Here is a 19,383-nt window from a genome sequence, read left to right as displayed (position 1 = left end):
AAAGTATGCCAAGAATAAGAATTCTTCAGAATAATATTTTCTGTAGCTTTCAATTTTCCCAAGGGACCAGTTCGTTTCTCATGTTGGAGATAGGACTAAGTCCATACATCACTATATGATAACTGACAGTAAGAATCCATGTAAAGAAATGATAAAATAGATTGCTCCCCAAGCATTTGGGCCTATCAATGCCTTTGAAATGAAACCACTGATTTAAATTATTCAACAAAACATTTTAGGTGCTTGGAATGTAATATCAAGGAAAACAAAGAAAGATACCTCTTTCCTAAAGCTTACATTCTATGGGGGAAAGGCAAATTATTTTAAAATTTATTTGTCTATTAACAAATAGCTCTTATTAATATGATAGGATGTGTCAGGTCTTGTTCAAAATTTTTTATAAATATTAATGCATTTGATCCTTGCTACTGCCTGGAAGTTGGTATGTGAAGTGGGATACCACTTGAAGGTAGACTGTGATAAGTTAGAGATGTGTACTACAGACTCTAAAGCAACTACTATAAAGCCAGTGACACTAAGATACCAAAACTTGACAGAAATATTAAAAGGAAAGTAAATCACAAGCCAATATCTGTTATGACCATAGGTGAAAAATTGCATGAAATTTTAGCAAAGGCAATCCAATAATCCAAAAAATGATTATACATCATATCCAGGTGAGATTTATCTCAGGAATGCAAGGTTGGCTCCTCTCCTTCAACCCTTTCTGCAACTCTAGTACTATTTGCTGATGATGTTCAGTCTATAAATATTGACTACTGGGAAGTTTACTTTGATTTTCAAGGTTGATTAGTTGCCCACCTGCCTTCCTCCCTTCCTTCCTCCCTTCCTCCCTCCCTCCCTCCCTCCCTCCCTCATTTCTTTCTTTCTTTCTTTCTTTCTTTCTTTCTTTCTTTCTTTCTTTCTTTCTTTCTTTCTTTCTTTCTTTCTTTCTTTCTTTCTTTCTTTCTTTCGCTGTCTCGTGTATTTCTCTCTTTTTTATGGCAATTTTTATGTTCTTCTATATTACTTCTACCATTGAATTATGTGTTTCTGGAATCCTGGAGCTGTGTCTTATATATTTCTGAATGCTCAAAACCTGTCATACATTTGTTGCATAATACCTGTCTTTTGAAATGGACAAAACTAGAAAGGGAACAGGACAGGCCCTAACTCTGAGTGTTCGCATTTCCCTATTGCTAACATTTCTCCATTAAAACTTCAGTCTTTGGAGAAAATGCTCTGTCCTTTATTAACATGCAAATGTTTTTGACTACTTAACACATTTCAGGCTATGTCAGCAATTTACACCCTAGTGTTAATTGGTTTATCAGAGCTTTTCTACTGCTGTGGTTTGCTGACAGCAGGTTTTAATAGTGGGAATAAGTGTAAGTGATGGGAGGGTTTGGGATTGAATAGAAAGAAGATAAAGGACAATGGAGGGGAAAGAAAAAACAAAAGGAGAAACAGCCTTGTTTTGTGCCTAGAGGGAAAGGTAATTCATGAAATTGAGCACTATAGGAGATTGCCTGTAGTGGGGGACAGAGGGGGACAAAACAAATGAAAAACCTCAGGCAGAATAATGATTTGGTGCCTAGTGCAATTAATAATTTAGAGTAATTAGCCAATATTCTTTAAATATTTCTTCAATATTTATTAAGAGAAAATTACAAGATTATCCCTTAATTCAAATTGAAAAGACAAATATTCACTCTTCATCTACTTCCACTAGAAATACAGAATTAATCTTTTGACAAAAGAAAAATCTACAAAACATTTCTTATTTTTCTACTCACATTTTGATGTTCCTGATACTTGGCCTGTGTGTGTGTGTGTGTGTGTGTGTGTGTGTGTAATTTTCTTAATAAAATAACTTCTCTGGAGGCATAAAGAAAGTTTATAGTGTAGATGGTTTAAAAAATCACTCTTTGCTGGTAAACAGATTTATGCCATGGGGTGTGTTATTTGGTTTTAGAATTCAGTTATTTGTAATTCTACATAAGAGTCACAGAAGACATGGTTGCATTAAATCTGTCATTTAGAATCCTGGTTAAATCATAAGGGTTCTAGTTCCGGAGTCTTGCATTCAAACCACAGCTCCATTTGTTTCTTATCTCCGTGGCACTGAGCAGTTTATTTAACCTTTAGAGTCAGGGTTAGGGTTAGGGTACAGTCACTTTTATTTTGCCTATTATTAACATTCACATTAGTATGGTACATTTGTCATAGTGAACAATGAACAGACATATCGATGCATTGTTAGTCAGGTTCATACTTTATTTTGAATTTTCTTAGTTTTTACCCAATATCCTTTTTCTGTTTCAGAATCCTACCCAGGATATCACATTATATTTAATACACATGCTTCCTTGGGCTCCTCTAGACTATAACATTTTCACAGACTTATTTTTGATATTTTTTAGAAATTTTGTTCTTCAATTTGAATTTGTTGGATGTTTTTCTCGTGATCAAAATGAGGTAATGTGTTTTTAGTAGGAACACAACAGAAGTAAAAGTGACATTCTCATTCCATCATATTAAGAATACATACTAGCAAATATGATGGTAAATTGGACTCCATCACAATTAAAAATAAATCAACTTTTAAGAGGATTTTCAGAAAAACAAGCTACAGACTTGGAGAAAATATTTGCAAACATATATTGGATAAATGACTCATATCTAGAGAAAAACACAGAAAACACTCAATGCTCAACAGTAAAGAAAAAAATCAAAATAGAAAATGGCCAAAAGGCAAGGAATACATTTCACTAAAGAATATGTACAGATGACAAATAAACACATGTAAAGAAGTTCAGCATCACTAGCCCTTATGAAATACAAATGAAGACCATTATGAGATAGCACTATACACTATTAGAACAAAAATAAAAAATGGTGACAATGCTAAATCTCGGTAAGGATGTAAAGAAATTAGAGGGGGAAAAATCTGTTAAGTAATAACTTTATAATTATTGATTGCAATAATTTTTTTGGTGTAAATAGAAGAAATTTTTGATTGTATTTCATTTATAAATAAAAAGTATAATATTTCAGTCTGCCATCCACATAAGTTTTAATTGATTATATGTAAATCTAATCAATTATACATTTCTCTTAACTTTTGGCAAATTAGAAAGACTATAAACTGCAAAGAAACTAATAGAGAGGTATTTCTCATCACTGGCAACAAAACAACAACAAAAACAGAACAAACACCAAATCCCAAGAGACATAATATTAACAATAGATGATGGACTTAGAATTTGAAAATAAATATGTTAATTTAGAATAACTGCTCTAGACCATCTTCCAACACATGTACAACTTCAGTTTGCAAGAGATGCTGCTGCTTTTTCAGATGAGAATTATTATAACGCATACAATAGGATGTTAAAAAGGAACTTTTCCTGTCTGTTTTAGCTAAGGTGACAGCCAACAACAACTAAAATAGGTGGTTAATATTCTCACATTTCAAAGAAAGGTGATAGACATCTTATGTAGTATTTATAAAAGACAAGGCAGAAGACTCTTTCTGAGATCATAAACCAAGCAATTATCTCGAAAAGAGAAGAATTAGTGCTGAAAAGTCTGAGAGAGGCAATTTATTTGGGAGAAAATGTGTTGTAGCATCATGGCATTTTACTTCTCCACCATGTGGAGGGGGAGTAAGGGCCCACAAAGAGGGAACTTATATCATGTGCCCTAAACTCTAACCTGTACCTTGAAAAGTTTCAATTGAAAAGCAGGCTTCCTAGATACTTTGAATGAGGACAGGTGGCTGCATTGGGCAAGTTCTAGATGCTGAGATTCTATCAGTTCCAAGGACATATTCATGTTTCCCAGGACGAAATCTGGGTCTCACAGAAGATTATGGAGGTACTTTAAACCTTACTCTAGTATGCTGCTAAGAAGTGGGATGAAACACTGGTATATAAATTGAAGTACTGAATTCACAGGGACTGAAGAAAGAAATGTAATTAGCCAGCTAGATGAAAATGCATGGCCTGCATATTGAGAAGCACTATCAAATGGTCCTAAAAGAAGGTTTCCAGTGAAGCAAAACAAGCACCTGTTCTCTCTTGAAACCATCAAACACAGAAAGCACCAATGCAAATTACACTGGTACAAGTTAAAAAACGATCATACTATCTTTTTACTTTTTTTCTCTTTCCTGCTTCATCTCTAGAAGAGCCAGACATGGTTTCTTAAGTGGAGAAGAAAAGAAGAAGGAGAAAGATTATTCCCTAAGCCTAAGGAAAAACTTTTAGTTCCTGAATACTAAAGTTCAGTGTGTATTTTCTAGTTAGTTCAGTGTGTATTTTCTAAAACCAAAGACATTGTTTTAGATGATAGTACAATCATTGAAATCAGGATATTACATTGATATAACATTAATTCTAATCTATATACCTATTCAAATATTTAACCAATATCTCACTAATGTCTTTTTAACAAAATAATATATATAATATATAAAACAATACATAAATATACAAAATAATATATCTATATTCCTAATTAAATATTATCTAATAAAATTGTATGTGTTTGTGTATACATATATACACATATAGGAAGAGAGAATATATTTTATGTTGTAAATTATATATTATGTTGTAGAGTAATTATATATGTATATTATATAGGTTATATATACCACCCTGCAAATTATTAAAATAGTGTCAGAAAACATTTTAGCTATAGCCATAAGTTAAAATTAGTAAGCTGAATGATGTAATCTATATTACTAAATTAAAAGAGAAAATCTGTCCATCAATACAGGGGTGCTTAAATAAGGAAAAGTTTGTAGGATGAGATGACGGCACAAACATGAAAAAAGGATAAGACCTTCGATCTAGGAAAGCATCCTCCAGATAGGATCGATGGTCTATAGTCTTTGCTCAGTGAATAGTAAATATACACCATTTGCAAGTAACAAAACACACTGTATTAAACAAAAGGAATTTGTTGGCTCAAACAACTAGTCACTGTTTGCATTTGGGGGAAAGGCTTGATCTAGCAGACTAACCTTGTCACTAAAAACTATATTTCTTTCTGCCTTCCTTCTTTACTGTCAGTTGTATCAGTTTTTTATCAAGATGTTTGCAAGATGCTTCCAGATAGCAAACATGACCCACTGTTCTTGTTATTCTTGCTTGTTCATCTCCAGTAGGGGAGAGTGCATTACCTCATCAATCAATAGTCTTATGTTTTACTCTGGGCTAATTTTGATTGCTTTTCCACATTGAATCAAATAATATAGGCAGGGGATTGCATGCATTTGTTGTCGTAGGCCAGTTTGAGATATCTATTATTAGAGTTTGCAGTGAGTTCAAGCCCACCTAACCACAGGATGCTACACAGTGGTAAAATGCACTCCATGATGCAAAATCCTCCAATAGTATACAGAACATCTGGTAATCACTTCATATGCCCCACCATACATATTTGAAAAGGGGGAGGCAGGGGAGTTACTCAATTGGTGCAGCTTCATAGACCACTTCTATACTTCTATTTCAGAATTCCATGAGAAATCTCTTTTCCTTAACTTGAGATGCTCTGGCTTAAAAATAACTGTAGGTCCCTAATATTTCGAGCTAAAAATTAAAAAGAATGTTTTGGGTCTTCTTCCTATCCATGTTTTTGTTATTATTCACTGGATAAATAAAGGTGGATGAGGTGAGAAAAAAATTATATAAAGATGTTCCCCTTGCTTCTCCTTTATTTTCCAGGCTCAAAGAAGTTTTGAGACATAATCATCTATTGTAAAAAAAAATTGGTAAAAAAAAAACAACTGTTTAATATATTTTAAGTTAGAACCAACGAAGATGCTTCCTTTCCATTATAGCAAGAAAGTGTAAAAGATGTGACTGGTTTAATAATAAAACATTTCCAACTTTTCTTGTACTGTGATTCAGTAGTTTCAACTTTCTATTTTCTCTTTAGGACATGTTATTTGACTTTGCATTGTGGGGAAATTGTTTGCATAAATAAAAGCATTTCATTTGACACTTTTTGTTTTTAATTTTTTCTTGCTAAATGTGTGTTCTTGTGTCTTAAAAAAAAACTGGTAGAACTGCTAAATATGATGCATATCTGCCAAGAAAAGAAAATCCTCATTCTTGAGAAAATAGACAATCACATTAGGGTAGTTTGATAAAATGAAAATAAATTATTTGTAAGTCTTGAGGAGAATCATTAGTCTAAACAGGAATGCTAAAAGAACACACTGTCTAAAGAAAAAGAAGGCTGTTTTCTCATCACAGGGACTAATTTATGCAGAAACCAAACATAAATATAAAGATCATGGTGTATTTGTTTCCACTGCATTGTTTGAATTAATATCTCCAAGGAATAGAAAATCAAGTGAAATCAAACTTAAGAACATCTTTCATGAATTGCAAAGTCCCAGATTAGCATTAACTATTTGTTATTTAGAAGACCAATCTTCAAAACTGTCTTAATAAAATTATCTTTGTTATTAGATTATATTCTTTATTATTTGTTCAGTATTCTAAATGTCACAAAAGCTCCCCAAAGAGAAAAATTATGGGAATGAGTTTGCTAAGTAAGTATCTTAAAAGGACATAGGAAGGATGGAAACTAAAATTTCATCCTGAGTTAATAAGCAGTCTTCATGGGGCTCAATTCACTGAACAAAGACAGAGAGGGAGACAAATGACCCCACTTACTGATACAACAATAGGTAGATCTGGGATAAGATTAAAGGCCTGCAGGAAGGATAAGACCAGTATGGAACCTACCATCATAGTGGGGAAGATAGAGACTCTGGAGTTGGGTGAGGTAAAGGAAATGAGTTGGAAGCCTGAGAAAGCAGGCAGTTAAGTAGTGACAGCTTCACCTGATTGCCTTCATGAAGACAGGGTGAATATTGTTCAGACAACAGCATGAACTACTGGCTAGATGTGCATGTCTATATAACTAGCTTGGAATGCTAAAAACCTAGAGTCCTGTGGGGATCTGAAATAAGAAGTTATTTGGTGACTCACTCTAGAATCTTACTTTCTCTCGCTCGCCATCGTTACATGGAAGAGGCAGGAAATTTGGATACGGCTTGATTACTTACAATTCTACAGAAAGGGGATGACTCAAAGGAACATCATTTTATCGCTGTGGATTTTTTTGTGTGGGTATGAACATAGTGTACTCATGACTGATGGCCTAAAGCATATATATTAAATACAAATAACCTTTTACATTTTTCCTTTGCTTTTATAAAGGGAGAGATCCTTCAAAATATCCAAAATCTGAAACTATGACCATTAATATATCACTTATAAATCATCAGATTTGCAGGTACTTATAGGAAAGATCAACTTTTATAAATTAAAAATTCCCTCTTAAATAAATAGAAATATTTATCGCTTGAGCTTTGAGAAACATTTTAAAAAAGATTTTTAAAAGAATGATAAAGATATCCTATTTTTTTTTCTTATCAAGAGAAACAATATTATGGAAGAAAATTGACCTTAAATCATCTATTTAGTAAAAGGCAAATGGGAATTACACATTTCAAGGACTGATAATTAATACTTGGTAACTCTTTTAATGAGAAAAAGTAAGCTTTCTCCATAATTTGTCAATTTACCTAGACACTCCTTAAATTGGAAATCAGGTTACAGAACCTGCATTGTCTGTTCAAGAAGTATATAACATTCTGGCTCTCCCTTTTCCTTTTTTTCATTCATAATTCAGTTAAATTCACTTTAATGTTTATCAGGAGTTGCTTATTTCTTCTCCTGCATTTTCTCTTCATTTCTTTTATAAATCCAAAGTAGGTCCTGATTTTGGCAGATATACCTAAGAACAGTGCTTAATATGTCTGAATCAGTGAAAAGGAAACACATTTGTTTGACAGTGAAATGAGGACAACTTCCCATTTCCTCCTCCTCCTAGCCCCTGGTAACCACCATTCTAATCTCTGCTTTCATGAGTTTGACTATTTTAGGCACCTCATATAAGTGGAATCATGCAATATTTGTACTTCTGTGAGTAGCTTATTTCACTTAACACTATGTCCTCCAGGTTCATTCATGTGATTGAATAGAGCAGAATTTCATTCATTTTTAGGGAAGGGTAATATCCCATTGTATGTATATACTATATTTTCTTTGTCCATTCATCTGCTGATGGACATTGGTGTTGTTTCCATAACTTGCCTACTGTGAATAGCGTTGCAATGAATATAGGAGTGAAATACTTCTTCAAGATCCTAATTTCAGTTCTTCTGGGTATATACTCAGAAAGGGTTGCTGGATCATATGGAAATTATTTTTTTAATTTTTTGAGGAACCACCATACTATTTTCTATAATGGCTATACTAACTTATATCCCCACCAACAGTGTATAAAGGTTCCAATTTTTCCACATTCTTTTTTTTTTTTTTTTTTTGAGACAGAGTCTCGCTTTGTTGCCCAGGCTAGAGTGAGTGCCATGGCGTCAGCCTAGCTCACAGCAACCTCACACTCCTGGGCTCGAGCGATCCTTCTGCCTCAGCCTCCCGAGTAGCTGGGACTACAGGCATGCGCCACCATGCCCGGCTAATTTTTTATATACATATCAGTTGGCCAATTAATTTCTTTCTATTTATAGTAGAGACAGGGTCTCGCTCTTGCTCAGGCTGGTTTTGAACTCCTGACCTTGAGCAATCCGCCCGCCTCGGCCTCCCCGAGAGCTAGGATTACAGGCGTGAGCCACCGCGCCCGGCCCACATTCTTGATAACACTTATTATCTCTTGGGTTTTATGACAATAGCCATCCCAACTGGTGTGAGGAAATATCATGGTTTTGATGTGCATTTCACTGATGATTAGTGATGCTGAGCATATTTTCATGTACTTGTGAACCATTTTATATCTTCTTTTGAGAAATATTTTTTAAAGTTCTTTACTTATTTTTAATTGGATTATTTGTTTTCTTGTTACTGAGTCATATATGTTCCTTGTATATTTTGGATATGAACCCATTTTCAGATATATGGTTTGAAAATATTTTTTCCTGTTATGTAAGTTGCCTTTTTATTCTGTTGATTGTTTCCTTTGCAGAAGCTTTTTAACTTTGCAGAAGTCCCATTTGTCTTTTGTTTGCTTTTGTTGCTTGTGATTTTGATGTCAAACAACAAAGAGATCCAAGAAATCATTGCCAAGACTAATGTTGAGAAGCTTTTTCTCTATCTTTTATTTTAGGAGTTTTACAGTTCCAAGTCTCACATTTAAGTCTTTAATCCATGCTGGGTTTATTTTTATGTATGTTATAAAGGGACAGGGGCACAATTTCATTTTTTTGTATGTGGCTATTCAGTTTTCCCAACTCATTTGTTGAAAAGACTTTCTTTTCCCTCTTGGCACCCTTGTTGAACATCAGTTGACTGTACATGTGCATATTTATTTCTGGGTTCTCTATTCTGATCCATTTGTTTCCAATAGGTATAAAGTTTAAGTTATGCAAGGTTAATTACTTCTGGAGATCTGCTATATAGCATAGTGCCTATAGCCAACAACACTGTATTATGTACTTAAAATTTTGTTGCAGGTAGATCTCATGTTAAGTGCTCTTACCACACACACATACACACACACACAAAGGGACATATGGAAATTTCTAGAGGTGATGGATATGTTTATTACCTTGATGTGGTGATGGTTTCACAAGTATATGTCCAAACTAATCAAATTGTACATTAAATATATGGAATTTTCTGTATTTCAATAAAATGACTAATTTAAAAAAATGAGGAAATACAAATACCCTCATATACATAAAATGCAAACAATATGAAGAATGAAAATCCCTGAAAGTAGCAAGAATTTCTCCCCTAAATCTCATTTTCCTATTACGTCATTCACCTCTTCTCTATAAACTTGTAGTTGTTTATCCTTTTTAAGAAACTCTTCCAAAATGAATTTTTACTCTTTGACTGTTTTATTCAACATCAAGAATCACACATTATCATTTTTCTTTATTTTGCATTGAGAAATGATTCAGAATTCTGTAACCTTCTCTGAGTCTAGTTTGTAATTGTGTGACACTCCAATTAATATGAATTATTTGTTTAGAGGTCCAAGAAAACAGAGCCCCCAAAGGAACATAGGCACCCCAAAATAATGCCAAGTGTAGACTGAAGACAAAATATCTATCTAAAAAAATAATAGATACCAATAATTCCCACTAGTACAAGTGACTTCTGCCCTGGAATATTGTCTGACCTTAGTCCATTCAATCTCACCACATTGACTCCCAGTCTTTAGTGGACACACTGGCAGCTGCCCAATGGCAATTTTTTTTCATTCATAACACTCTGATATTTCACCTATTTCTGGCAATAAAAAAGGGAAAGAAAATAAAATAATTAAAGCATTCAGTTACTACAGAATTAAATATTGCTTTTTTAACAGTAGATTTATTTCCTTAATACTGTGTGTGTTGCTCCTGTCAAGGAGGTGGCAAGCCAATTCTGTAAAAAAGCCACACTTTTATGGAGAAGACCACATGCAGATGCACTTGGTTGGCAGCAATCTGGTGTCTAACAAGTGAATTGTGACTCCATATACAGAGGAGACCCTACAGAGCCCTCACTAGTCAAGTGAAGATACTGGAGCTTGTTTTTGTTACACAGCATAGTTCCTTCTGTACTGGATTTCCTGGCCTGCTTTTTTACTTCAGTTCTATTTTCCATAACGTGACTTTTTTACAGAAATAAGAAAATGGCTTGGAGAAAAAGCTGGAGGCAGAGGTTATAGATAAAGATTTGGGGTGAGATATTTTGAAGACCTCTGAAAGTAAGTCAAGGGAAGAAGGGTTGTAGCCAAAAACTCCTTGGGCACACCAGCTGAAGTATCATTTTGTTCTTGGCATCAACAAGTTAATTGCTCCATTCAAACTCTGGTATGCCAAGCTGAATTCTGTGGGGTGTTGCTTTAGTCAGATGACAAAAGACCCCTTATTCCCTCACTCTCTGCTTTTCAGTCTGGTTAGTTGGTATGTATAGTTTTCCAGTGTAGACTCTCTCCAGATTTTTTTTATATCTCTTATGTCTCAGACTGGTTGGTACAGATTTACATATTATAATGTTCTAATAAGGAGCTCTAATTGAATCCAGATTGAGTTAAGATAGGCTCTTTGTCTTATGCAAATGTGTTTGGTTCCTAAAGCTGAATGAACAGATGTATACAATAAGACTTCATTTTCAGGATAGACTGACATCCTTATATCTTTATAGAATAGTCAGGTGCAGTAGATGGGAGCCAAATCAAAGTTATAAGTACATGAGGAAGAAGGTAACTTGGGGAAGCAACATGAAAAGGAAAGTAACCACAGAGATTCTGGCAGTAATGAGGCTCATCCCACAGAGAAGGAAGCCAGAAATACTGCAGAAGAACAATTGACAAATATTAATGGCAGAGGTTAAGAACTGCTTTCTCCCTTTCTCACCTGGATTTGTAACTAATCTTATCCTCTTAGTGCTTTGATTTTCTCATAAGAAATTAGGCCAGTATTCTTCACTACTATTTTTAGAGTTGCTATGATAATTTCAAGGACAATCATTGTAAGTGCTTATTTATCTTCCCAAAAATGTTTTGTTTAGCAAACCATTATGAATCTGAGAGAAGGTGTCTTATAACCACAAGAATCTTTCCTTGAAACTGATCTGTTTAACATTTTCATCAATTACTAGTGCAAGAGTGTATGGGTGTACTTACCATGTATATAGTACCTTGGATCTATGTGAAGTAGAAACTATGTTAGATGAAAGAATCAGCAAGAATATATTATAATAACTTGCAACCTGATGATGTGGGGTGATCTAACTAATTAAAATTTAATATTCATAAAAATTTATAAGGCCTTAATTATGATTGAAAAACTAATTGTTTAAGCACTTTTTTGTGGGGGTGGAGGGGGAATGGTTAGCTTAGTTCAATAGGTGTAAATAAAATGTAGGGGTCCAAGTCAACTGGAACTTTAACATAAATTGCCTTGGTGAAAAGAGTATTAAAAAAAAGTTATCATTATCTTAGGCTACCTTAATAGATTTTCTAAGTAAATAACTCCTTAGCTTTTCATTCAGGATTAGGTGTCACAGATAAACTGTTTCTCACTCAGAGGAGAATGACCAGGATGAGGAAGGAAATGACTAAAGTGTCAGGGAGCAGAGTAGAAGGAAATGAAAATTCTAAGCCTTGAGAAAGAAGACAGAGGAAACACCTAAAAAAAGAGAGAGAGAGAGAATTCTCTTCAAATATTTAAATGGTCTAGCTGTCAATTATAGAAGACTTTGCTGTTGACCTAAGAGTTTGAACTTGAACCTTCATAAGGAAGTTGATTGAACACAAATTTGAATCACTATGTGAAAGATTTTTATTGTTTTAATATAAAGTGTTAAAATAATATAACCAGTAGATATTTATAGCATAAATGCTTTTAAAAGTTCAGAAAATTTTAAAGGAAAAAGAATTGCACATAATTCCAGGGATGTAAAAACTTTGTTCCCATGGAAGCAATTGAATCAAAGTGATTTATTATAATTTACCTCTCTATTAGAAACTTCAAATTATTTCTGATATGCAGTTTTCTCATTAAAGTTGATAATTAATGAGACATATATTATAGCAATCAGGAAATCAAACAAAAATAGCAGGGAAAGTCAGAAATGCCCACCATAAGTGTAACCAGCCTGTATTCTGTGATGGAGTCTGCTTTGTTGGTGTGAGAATAATTTTGTTTCTGTATGTCATGAAATATACAGTCATTGTTCCTTAATTTCACCAAAGAGATTAAACCTATAATTTTGTATTCTCTAAAGAGCAGTCAATAATCCAGTATAAAATATATATTTTATAAAATATTTGATAATTTAGAGAATACTAATATTCTGTTATTAAGAGCCTATTTTTCTATTTTTTTCTTAGTTTAAAATAATAGTTTAAAGTAAATACCATGATTATTTAAATGGAGGCACTTCCAAGCTAATCATACAAAAAAGATACATCACTTAAAGCTCTCATTGCTTCCATTCATTGTATCCACTCTTCAATCCTATTAAATTGTTAATTGTGTATAATCTCTGCTAGTACCTCACCAGAATCCTTACTCAGACAAAATCAATAAACCAATTCATAGATGCTGAACTACAACCTTAGTTGCCTTATTTTGCTTAACTGCCTCTTCTGTGTGACAATACTTAGAATGACTCAGGAAGAGGTTTCCTGTTTTGTGTCATTTTACACCCATTATCTTGTTCCATTGCTATCTTGACGCATTCCCTTCTCACAGCTTTGATTCAGGAGACTGAGATAATAAATAATAAATGAGTTTAGACTTTGTTTGGCAGATACTAGAAATTCTCAAGACTGAATGTCCTCTGTAAAGTAAACACAGCCTCACTCTGCTCCCATTTGGCTCTTCAAACTGCCAGGACCTATTTCCTCTGACTGGCACCACCATTTCTTCCCCGAGTGGAGTTTACATACATTTTTTGAATGGAAGAGCTGACCCTTGTGCCAATATTGCTGTGTAGCAGCTGAATCCATTATTAAAATGAATCCCTTAAAAACTCAAAGATGTAGCTAAGCCAGGCATAACAACCTTGCTAACCACCTCCTCAAGTATAAATCCTGGCAATGAACAAGGGACTCACTACATTCAATACTTCATTTTATGTCACCTTATGTATGTCACTTTCTCTAGCCCATCATTCAAAAATAGGATGTCTTCTATCATCCTTTATGCTGCTTTAATTTCCATCATTCTTTTATCCTGCTTTAATTTTCTTCTTAGCACTTTGTCACCTGATCTATTATACTATATTTTGTTATTCAGCTTTTGTTATTCAGCTATTGTCTCACTCCCACCAGTCCTGGAGTATAAGTACCAAGAAGGCAGAGACATTGCTTTTGCCTATTACTGCAATTCCAATGCTTAAAACAGTGCCCAGAACATCTTGGATGTTCAATAATATTTGTGGAATAAAAGAATAAAGGAGTTTGCTGGAGAGATGGAGTATAGAAACACTGAAGAGTATGATGGTTTGCTTATATCAAACACAACTGCTTTCTTGCCCCTTGGCTAAGCGCACATGCACACACACGACTCCAGAGTGACCTGTGAGGTCATCCTCTCCTGTGATAAAAGACATGCGCTCAATAAGTATTTGTTAACTAAATAAACACATTCATAAAAACATGAGTTTGAAAACCAGTCAAGATTTTTTTTTCTAATTTGAGCTACAAAAGAATAACCAGGAAGGAAAAGACAATGGGATAAGTTTTTATATATTCTTGCACAATTGTGGGGGTGTTAGGCGGAGGTTGAGCTTTTCCTTCTAATTTTTAATTAGGAGATCATGAAGAAAACTTGGATGGCTGAAATAGAATAAAAACTCTATGTGTTTAGTTGATAAATAAGTTCAATTCTAACCAAATAGTTAAAAAATTTTTTTTGGTTTGGTCCCCATTTCACTGGAGGCACAATTTTAACTTTTTGGTCAGAGGTGATGACAATTTTCTCATCAAAAAGTCACATCTAAAGGGAACAGTAAGGCCTGCCAGAGTGTCTTTCAGCTCAAGGTCCAATTTAAAATTAACTTTCTGCCTTCTCTAAAGATATGAAAACAGTGTGAGAGCCCTGAGCAGATAGAGGGCTTGTCAGTTCATTAATAAACATTGACTTGACCTTCCCTTTAAAGACTGACTGAGTTGGTTTCCAGCACACTTTCAGGCTTGCTGTGTATAATGTGGACCACGAGGAGGACCTGGGACAGTGGATCAACTTCCAGGATCCCAAGGACCTGGTCACATGACATTTCCTTCCAGATCCCGGCAGCAGCTTCTTGATTTACGCCCACACATTAATGTACCACTGCCCTCTGCAGCCTGGCAGAGAGCCCAGTGCAGGAAAAAGTGTTCTGCTTCTTTTGTAAAATGCCATTAAAAGCCACAGGTCTTCCCAGCCTGAATTGTGAGATGCTTCTTAGCTTTCTAGCTTACTTAGTGTGTCTTTTGTGTCAGTACAAGGTTTCTCTGTAGCCATTTCTCAGTTCCTAAATTTCACCCAGTATAGTTTGGAAAAGGATTTTTGCCCACACTTTATAATTAATAAAACAGAACAAAAACTACATTTCAGAATGTTCCTTATTTAAAATATAAAAAAACTTTTGTATAGTATTTTGTGTGCAAAGTACTGCCTCTAGCTGGGCCTCTTTAAAGAAATGGCCTTTTTTGACAGCTTTTAGAGACAGTCCCTAATAATAATTTTCTGCCTTTCCAAATGAAAAAAATGAAGAAAATTTCAACTTCTTTTGTTTTTCAAAATTTTATCTTTTTTCTTTTTTTTTTTTTAACAGTTCTTCTTACATATAAAGCAAATCCATCAAATTATCTCTTTATCCCTGGCTAAAAAAGAAGCACTATTGAGCCATAGCGATTCTTGCACTATTGATTTGTCATTGGTGTCATTGGTTTTGATAGATTATAAATCCCCCAATTGGTATAGATCATGTCTTACTCAAAGTTTAGTACCAAGAAACAATCATAATGATATTACTGCATTTATTGACAGTTTATTATGTGCCAGGTACAATTTTAGGCACCTTGCTTTTTTAGGCCATTTCGTTTTCACAATAATTCCAGGAGGGATCATTATTTTTGTAAATAAAGGAGCAGAATTACAGAAAAGCTAAGTCATGCACCTGGTAAATTGTGGAGCCACGATTAAAAACCATGTAAATGTCACCAGATACTCTTAACTGGAGTGTGTGTAGTAGGCCCTCAAACATTTGCTACATGAGCAGTTATTTTTATCTTGACTGTAGAGCTGTTTGGGGTGCTTAGTGTGGCCCATATATCATATGTCCTCCAAAGTAATTCTGGAAATACCCACCATCCATTTTCTAAATATTCCATTGTAAGCCTGTCCAGAAGTTTTCTAGAAGCTTCATTATCTTTTTCCCCCTTGTGTCTTAAGACTAAACCCCAATCCAGTCTGCCTAGTGCCATTGTTTCTAACAAAAAAAGGTCCTATTTGGAGTGGCTTTGAGGTATGCTTTGACATGCCTTCGTGTGTCTCCTATGCCCATCTCCCTTACAATTTAGCTCCTCATACTTAAGTTCTGTTACATCCACGCTCTGTTCTTGTGCTGCCGAGAGGTACATACTTTTTTTTCCCTGACCTTCTCTCCACTTGGGCTATGTCATTTTTCATGTGTTCGGTATCTTCTTTTCGTGGCAGAACTGCCTTATCCAAGTTCTCAATCTAATCTTAAAAGACATTTAACCAGAAGGCCCTGTTGCATGAGAAAGGTCAGCTCATCATGAGCTAAAAGAGACAGTTTATGGTTTGCAGCCTTAGAATCAAATGAAAAGACTTAACTCACAAAGAGAGCTGACAGAAGCTTCTAAAATGTAGCATGTTCCATCATAATGAAAGTTGGCTGTAAAGGGCTGGAAGCTAACAGCCACCATGGTAAGAGTGCCACCCTGTAATGGTTTGTAAAGTTGTTGAAATTACAAATATCAGTATAAATATATATATATATTTATATATATATATATAATCACAGAGTCCTTGGAGTGAAACTGTTAGTAGCTTATTTTGAAGTCCAATATTTTAGATGAGTAGTTGTATGATCTAGTGTTATCTCAGACTACAGTACCACTTTTAAGGTGGCCAGAAGATAGTGAGTAGCCAAGTTAACCTTTATATGAGGGCAGTAGCACTGCTAGTTTCTAATGTTTTTAAAGTATTTGCTGTGTACAGGCAAAGTGATAAGTATATATAATATTACATATAGTAGTCATAATTATTGTCTGAGACAGGTACTAGTGTTATCATCTCAATTTTCCATATGAGGAAACTAAGATATAGGAAAAGTAAGCATTTTAGTCATGGCAACACAATTAGTAAATGGAAATAAATGGAAGTAAGATTTAAAGCCTCACTATAGAATTACTGTAGTGTCGTTTGGCTATCAGGAGCCAGAAAAATGCCTCTGGGAATGTATTGAAGGGATGCTTTATCAAAGGGTGAGAATATAAAACTGGATAGTCAAGAATTGCATAAAGAGGCATCAGATTCCCCATGTGTTATAGGTTGAATTATATCTCCCCCCAAATTCAAGTGCTGAGGTCTTAACCCCCAGTAAACTCAGAATGTGACCTTATTTGGAAAAGGGGTCATTGTAGATGTAATTAGTTAAGATAAAATCATTAGGAAAAGGGCTCTGATCCAATATGACTGATGTCCTAATAAAAAAGGGAAATTTGGACAAAGATACAGACAAGCATACAAGAAAGACAATATGAAGAACACCATCTATAAGTCAAGGAATGCCTGAGGCTACCAAAATCTAGGAGAAAGTTATGGAACAGATTCTCCCTCACAGCTCTCAGCAGAAATCAACAGGGCAGGCATCCTGATTTTGGACTTCTAGCTACCAGAACTGTGTGACAATAAATTTCTGTTGTGTAAGACACCCAGTTTATAGTACTTGATTATAGCAGTCCTAGAAAGCTAACACAGCATGTTACCCATGAGGGGGTGAACAGCACTTTCCCCTCTTCTGTATCCTCTCCAGGCCTGGCACAATGGGTGCAGAAATGAAGCAGCCCTGGTAACAGACACAGATACTTCTGAAAGTCCAATCTTCCAGAAACAGACGTCAGTGCTGATCACTAGATATGGTAGTATTCTTTGTGGATACCAACTGCATACCTTGAGGCAAGTCAACTAAACTGAAGCTTTTCCATTCCAGAAAGATAACTGATTCATCCTCACTGGAATGAATCCTCATCCAGGTATGGGTTTGCTTTCTTGCTTGCAGAGACTCAACTAGTACCACAATCCAGGAGCTTACGGAGTAATTTATTCACAGGCATGAAACCTCACTTAATAGAATCCAAATGGGAACCCACTTCACAGGTATGAAAGTGCAGGGGTGGGCCCATCAACATGAGCTCCACTGAATATATCATATCTTCACCATCCACACCATCTAGAGGCAGTCATCTTCATAGAGTGTTGTAGTGGCTCTCAAAGGTGTAACTAAAATGCCTTCTCAGTGACAAAAACTGGAAAGGATGTAATGCCATCCTTTAAGATGAAGTATCAGGGACCTCTGTATGACTCTGTGTCTTTAATAAGATGAATACATGATACCAGAAACAAATGGGAGTAAGCAGAAGTATCCCAAGTTGCCATCCTTACTGATAACCAACTTGTGGGGTGGGGGTTTGTGTGTTCTGTCTCACAACTCTATGGGTTGGAGGTCCTTGTTCCCAAAGAGTCATACTCATGCCAGGAGACATATTGAACAACAAACAACAGCTGCTACCAGGGCACTCTGGACTCCCTTTGCCTGGGAATTAGATGAGGAGTCACCATATAGGAAGGGGTAGTTGTCCCTGAGAGGAGGTAGGGCTACTTTTACATAGTGGGGGCAGCAGGAATATATAGAATTTAAGTGATCTGCTAGGATGTCTGTAGGTACTCCCTTGCCCCATTTTAAGTGTGATTAAACTCATGCAGTCATCCTGGCCTAAGAAAGATATGATCATCAAGGGTTTAGTGCACTCAGGAATGAGGGTTTGGGTCATACTTCCAAGACGTGCTGAGGTGATTGCTGAGTGTGATGGGAATGGAGACTCGAAATGAAGGAATGAGGGAATGAGGATCAGTGGGAGGCCTAGATCAGGCATCCTCCAACTATGGCCAGTGGGCCACATGCGACCTGCTGAGGACATTTATCTGGCCCATTGGGTGTTTTTGCCACGGCTGCCTGTCCTGCTTAGCAGCTGACTCATCCCAGGCCCACATTGCGCACATGTGGAATGTGCACTGCACTCTCCAAGGCCCTCCAATGGTCTGAGGGACAGTGAACTGGCCCTCTGTTTAAAAAGTTTGAGGACCCCTGCTAATCAACTGAAGTGAGGGGGCTTCAGTTCATCTTACTAACCTCCCTCCTCTAAGTTTCCCTCAGGAAGAGAGACCCACGGATCCACCAATATACCATCCCCTAATCCTGTTAGAAGAAGATCTATGCAGCACACAAAAATGTTCCTCTCAGACCTCCAACTTAGGAAGCGTAATTTACTGAGGTCCCTGGATGCTGTGTTTGAAGTTCATCAGTGCAATTACACCAAGGCGACACTTCTCACTGGCTGCTCCTTGTGTAAGACAGGCCCATTCCTGGGCGATGCAGGGCTCCTTTGAGTACTGATGCTTTGTAACTCTGCCATCTAAAAGCATAGACTAAAGGATAGAAAAAGATGTCTACAATTTCAGGAACTGAAGTCTTAAAGAATAAAGGAAACAGACGTGAGTAAACAGGTTTAAAACTTTAAGATATAAAAGCATGATTCACGTTT

General features: G+C 35.6%; 1 long non-coding RNA gene across 5 annotated transcripts in view; it reads right to left on the bottom strand.

Annotated features, from left to right (window-relative positions):
• Positions 1–2,039, bottom strand: part of LOC105857776 (uncharacterized) — a 102,397-nt gene extending 100,358 nt beyond the window's left edge. For all 5 annotated transcript variants that reach the window (XR_012921682.1, XR_001147851.2, XR_001147848.2 and 2 more), the window contains exon 1: positions 1,797–2,039. This is a non-coding gene — a long non-coding RNA (uncharacterized LOC105857776). The remainder of the gene's footprint in view (positions 1–1,796) is intronic.
• Between the last annotated feature and the right edge of the window lie 17,344 nt (positions 2,040–19,383).

Source organism: Microcebus murinus, chromosome 11 (assembly GCF_040939455.1).
Source record: "Microcebus murinus isolate Inina chromosome 11, M.murinus_Inina_mat1.0, whole genome shotgun sequence".
In the NCBI taxonomy this organism is placed as follows: Eukaryota; Metazoa; Chordata; class Mammalia; order Primates; family Cheirogaleidae; genus Microcebus; species Microcebus murinus.
Note: the sequence above shows the minus strand (reverse complement) of the source record. Positions and strands in the feature narration are given on the sequence as shown.